The following is a 6,000-nucleotide window of genomic DNA, read 5'->3' as shown; positions in this document are numbered from 1 at the left end:
AAATTTTCTGAGCAATGATAATGCTACGATAAATCTTCTTAAAATACAATAATTTTACCATTATACAAAATACAATGGTATGATACATCAACATTTAGGAGATGTGAGAGAATCCCTGGCCATTAAATGTGATTTAGAAGTCAGACTGACCATCGCCCCTCCAGTAAAGTGAAAGAGGAAGCGTCTTCAATCGATACCGCAGCAAGAGACAATAGCGGCTCAATAAAACGGTCTGAAACGTGGCTGGTTGGAAGAGAACGGTGATAAAGCGCTGATGAAGACGAGCAGTGATTTCACTTCGGCAGCGTATATTAACTGCTCAGATCACGTTCCTGTCCTTTCTACTCATTTTAATGGCACAAACCTAAACGTTGTTGCAACATTAGTGCTGCATCCAAATGCCCATTTCAATAAATTAAAATGTATGCGGTGGTGTGGACACTGTCAACAACCAGCAATCTGTTCAGGAGGCAAAAGCCAGCAGGGAGTGGGGTTTGAACCTGGGACTCTGTGCCCTTTTGGTTCTGTTAGCTGCTAGGCTATGACCACAGAACTCAGAAGGGGACTTTTTACTGTCAAAAAAAAGTCTAGTTGCAAAATTCTTTGCAGAATCACAATCTGTGACGGTCACGTCCCCGTCTAAGGGTTTGGAAATGTGACAACGAAGGAGAGGGATGTGTGAGGCGGGAATACACACGTACCGGGCCGAAGTGGAATATTGTACTTTTATTTACAGTGAAAAGTGAACAACCAACCAAAACCTAGAGTTCTGTACACAACAACCAACAGGAGGAAGAACACACCGTAAAAGGAGTGTTCTTCCTCAGCCTCTCCCCTCTATCCTCCTTCCGGCTCCACAACATGGCTGGATTTGTCCTTAAATGCTCCTGTCTGATGAGTTGATTGACAGACTGACGATGAGGGAATAGGTTGGCAGAACCATCGATCCCAACCTCCACCCAGCAAACAGCCTAAAAGGGGGAACACAGCACCCCCCCATACCACTCTATGGCCCGAAGGACGTAACAGTGACTAAAAAGTCTTTAGATGTGAGAGGTCATCAGGGTCGTTACGACATGAAACGTCAGTAAGATTAATAATTTTTCATCACCCCTGGATATCACTAATGCAGTAGCTGCGATGGATTCAGAACACCAGAGAAGATGTTTACGAGTAAACGGCAGTATTTGCAGATACGTCGACTGTATCAATGCATAATGCATGATAGGTAAATACATATATTATGAATGATAGAAAGTGTAAATAAGCAAATACAGGACCAAGGAGTTTTATTGACATTTTTCAGTTCTACTTCGGTTCTTTAGTGGCACAGAGGAACATTTGTGGATCGGTGGGAAGAACTAAGCACACACACATACATCAACGTTGGTGATGCTCTTCGTCGTCATCATTACTGCTTACACACGTTAATGAGGCCACCAGCGGAGACACAACTCTGCAGAAACACACTGCTGATGATGCTCATCAGTGGCACACAGTGTGTGTGTGTGTACAGTTATATTTACGGCATTTATCAGAGTTCTTTACTATCAGTGGTGACAGGGTTAAGTTTCTGGCTCAGGGGGACTGAAAGGACAGTGTGTTACCCGCTAGACTACTGCCAGCCAAGTTCAAGCTGTGTGTGGTGAGCGAATTGCCATTGTGAGACACTGCAGCACAGCACACGGTGACACGGTGAAACGTGTCCTCTGTATTTAACCATCACCCTTGGTGAGCAGTAGACACCATGATGGGCGCCCGGGGAGCAGCGTGTGGGGACGGGACCTTCATCAAGGGGACCTCAGTGGCACCTTGGTGGGTCGGGATTTGATCCTGCAACTGCCACATACATGCCATGATAACCACGCCCCCGTCCACAGCTTCAATGCTGAGCCCCGCCCCCACCTGCAGCAGAGGCAGATCTTCAGCAGCTTGTCAGCCGTCTCCTGCTCCCCGGAGGTTAATTAGTGAAACAGTCGCTCAGTAGACAGCGTGAGGTTGAGACTTCCTGGTTTACAGTGAAGGAAAACACCAGCAGAGAGGATCTGCAGCTTGTGAAGTGAAATTGAAGTGATTGTCATTGTGAGACACTGCAGCGCAGCACACGGTGAAATGTGTCCTCTGTATTTAACCATCACCCTTGGTGAGCAGTGGGCACCATGACAGGAGCCCGGGGAGCATTGTGTGGGGATGGGACCTTCATCAAGGGGACCTCAGTGGCACCTTTAACCTTTTGATTACGAGGCCGCTTCGAGACCGCTAGGCTACCACTATGGGGGCAAGACAAGAAGAAAAGAAAGTTGTGGACACAATGAACTTCAGGATCTGATGTATGTGGTGAAGCGTTCCTTTTATATCAATCACACCAGCATCACTTTCATCTTCACCTCTAATCCCTGAAGACCAACGCAACAGGTGACAAAGCTGGTGACAATGGAACCTGTCTGGAGAAATACAAGCACCATAAAACACAAAAATGTATTTCATACTTCGATCATGCAGTGACACTATAATGAAATAAATAAAAGTCTTATCACATGAATTTCTGAATCTTGTTCATTACCTTTTGGATTTTAATGAAATGTCTTTAAATGTTCTGTCAACTAATTCTGTCACTTTACTTTGCTAATGGCAGAAGAAAGATGATGGAAACTAAAACTTTATTTCATTTTATAATGAGACTGGAAGTGTCCTAGTGGGTGTGGCACTCGCCTATGAACCTGAAGAGCACAAAGTCCCAGGATCAAACCCCACTTACAGCATTTAATAAACAGATAAAATAAAAAGAAAATCTGATTATAAAATCATCCTGTATACTTTTTTCATTATTTGAAATTATTAAAATAATTTTTCATTATTCAACCTTCTCCGGTGGTTACCATAGCAACAGTGGGATGCAGCAGCGCCCATGACAGCGGTGTGCGGTTTGTACGGCGTGATCATTATTACGAGGTGAGGCAGCGCAGCCTCAGCATCACCGCTGCGTTTCCAGCGAAGTCGACTTCTTAACATATGTTGACTTTCACTCGCTTGTTTGTCACAGACGCCCCAGGGACTGTCCTCCGAGTCCCCGCCATTGATCGCCGCCCTGAGAAGCGCTCGCTGTCATTTTCATACATCTGCTGTGCAATTTAGATGAAAAAAAAAATCCATTCAACCGAAAAAAGTGTAAATTCGAGGCAGGAATCGTCGGGGGAGAAGAACAAAAACGACACACTCACCAACACACATGCTAATCTCACAAGCACACACTAAAAAGCAGAGAAGCCACACCCAAACATGCACACACAGTAAACACACAAAACCTGCAGAGGTGAGACGCTGTGGCCGTGTGTGTGTGTGTGTGAGAGAGAGAGAGAGAGAGAGAGAGAGTGAGAGATCACCACTTAACACCTCAGGGATATAATCAGTCTCCTGTCCTCACCTCCCTCTCACCAGATGACAGAGGAGCTGGTGCTGTGCATGTGTACGTGTGTGTGCACCTTTTTTCACACACCTGTCACACACGTTGTCAGTATCTGTGGATGTGTGTTTTCTTCTCGGAGGAAACTAAAACAGCAATTCTACATCCCTCCATCCGCCGCTGCAGGCGTCCGGTCAGCATTAACCTTTGACCCTTACTAACCCATTCCTGCTGGCAAATGTATGGTGTGCTTTCAGCATCTTCATCCTATCAAAACTTTAACTCTTGCTTATTTACATTTATGGCATTAATCATAAAGTGCAATTATCATCCCGCCCTTATCCACAGCAACGTATTATTTAAACTCATCCAGAACAAATTTATATACTGATTCCACAATTTAATAAAATGCAAAAATGAATCCCAAATATGTGTATATTAGTGCCAGGCAAGTTAACTTATTAGTATTGTGTTAATGCATTATTTAGCTAAAGCTCACAATTATTTTATTGCATATTAACGCCAATATATTTATATATTATAACGTAAAAATCTTGACTGCTTGTCTGTAAGGTCCTCAGAAGTTCACCAGAGCCCTTTTCCAGGCCCGGATAGTCATGCCATAAACTGTCCAGCGGTCATCTCCCCGCACCAATCACAGCTCTGCCCCGCGGCCCGGGACAGCATGTCTGTGATTGATATAACACGTCTGACTGCTGTAATGATGGGTCGTGCCTGTGGGGACCTTGAGCTGCCCTGTGGGGACGGTTAATGTCCGACTTTCACGCTGCTCCCAGTGCTGCGCCGCGCCCGAGTAACGTGAGGTATGAGCCCATTACAGAGCAGGAAGAGAGTAAAGCCAACACACACACACACACACACATGGCAGAGACACATTTATAAACACACACACACACATTCATGCATCCACTTCTATTTACACATTCACACAGACACTCGCATAAAGAAACACGGACACCCAAAGTACACACACCACAACCACAAATTTATAGCACAACAGATGGTGCCCGGAAACTTCTGGAACTTCAGATTCTGCCTCCTGCAGATTTACTGGGTCTAAGCGCTGGAGTTGCTCCCTGAATGCAGATCAGTGTACTGCAGCCCTGTCAGCTCATCAGCAAACACACACACACTTAAACAGAAGTACATCTCATTCGCCATTCAAGAACACGAACACACACACACACACACACACACACACACACAAAGAGAACCACCATTTGTTATTCATGGATCATTTTTTCTCCTCCTCAGTGGCCCTTCATACACTGTAAACATACACACACAAATACGCACTTTTCCTCTTCCTCAGCCGCACACACCTCCTGCTTGTAAAACGTGACGCTGTCCCAGTAAAACCCGAGCGTATTAAAACCAGCGGGTGTTATGGGGAGGAGTCTGAGGCTGTAAAACCGCCGTTATTTTGGGAAAATGATGTTCAGTTTATCTTCAAACTAAAAATTTAACTGAAGTTCATAGTATATGAACTCATGAACAAAACCTGAACAGGTTTAAGTAGCAGAAATCGATGGAGGAATTGAGTGGGGCTGATCCAGGGGGTCTGTCCTTGCATTGGTGCAGTGGCCCCGTAATCAGAAGATTGCCGGTTCAAATCCCAAGCCGCCGAGGTGCCACTGCGGTCCCCTTCATGAAGGTCCCATCCCCACACACTGCTCCCTGGGCACCTGTCATGATGTTTAAATACAGAGGACACATTTCACCGTGTCACCGTGTGCTGTGCTGCTGTGTCACACAATGACAATCACTTCACATGCACATTAAAAGCTTTTCCATCACAGCTGAAGACTTTAATACTATTAGCAGAAAGACATTTTTACACAATCATTCATCAGCTGACCAGGGTCTCTGGTTTCTTACTCCAGTCTAAAGTCATGCAAGTGAACTTCAGCTGAGCTGAATGGATGGATGGACAAGGAGATAGATGGATCAATTGACAACCATATGGATGAATGGATGAATGAATGGATGGATGAATGGATGGATGAATGGATGGATGCATGGGTGGATGGATGGATGGATGGATGGATGGACTGGTGGATATATGGATGGATAGATGGATGGATGAACTGATGGAAGGATGGATTGACAGGAGTTTGAAAGGATGTATGGATGGGATGGTGGACAGTTGGGTGGATGGATTGATTGTTGGATGAATGGATGGATGGATAGGTGGAGGGATGAATGGATGGATGGACGGAGGGGTAGATGGATGGGCTGGTGGATGGATGGATGAATGAATAAATGGACTGGTGGGTGAATGGAAGGATTGATGGACGGACGGGTGGAGGTATTTATAGAGGTTTGTATAAATACTGTATATAATAAGGAAAGTACAAAAAGGAGAAATCTATCTGATAAAGTAATATAATACATATAATACAAGTATGATTCGATGAATGAGATGTACAAGCGTCAAAATGTGAGGATTGGCTCATATCTCCTCCTCCCTGTGTGATTCTGCTGATCCTCCAGTGCTGCTGAGAAACGTCCTACATTATTAATATCACTATTAACCACCCCTCTCTACCAACTCCTTTATCATAACCCCACCCACC

The sequence above is a fragment of the Denticeps clupeoides genome, chromosome 9, assembly GCF_900700375.1.
Source record: "Denticeps clupeoides chromosome 9, fDenClu1.1, whole genome shotgun sequence".
Taxonomy (NCBI): Eukaryota; Metazoa; Chordata; class Actinopteri; order Clupeiformes; family Denticipitidae; genus Denticeps; species Denticeps clupeoides.
The sequence above is the reverse complement of the archived record's forward strand: the minus strand, read 5'-3'. Positions refer to the sequence as shown.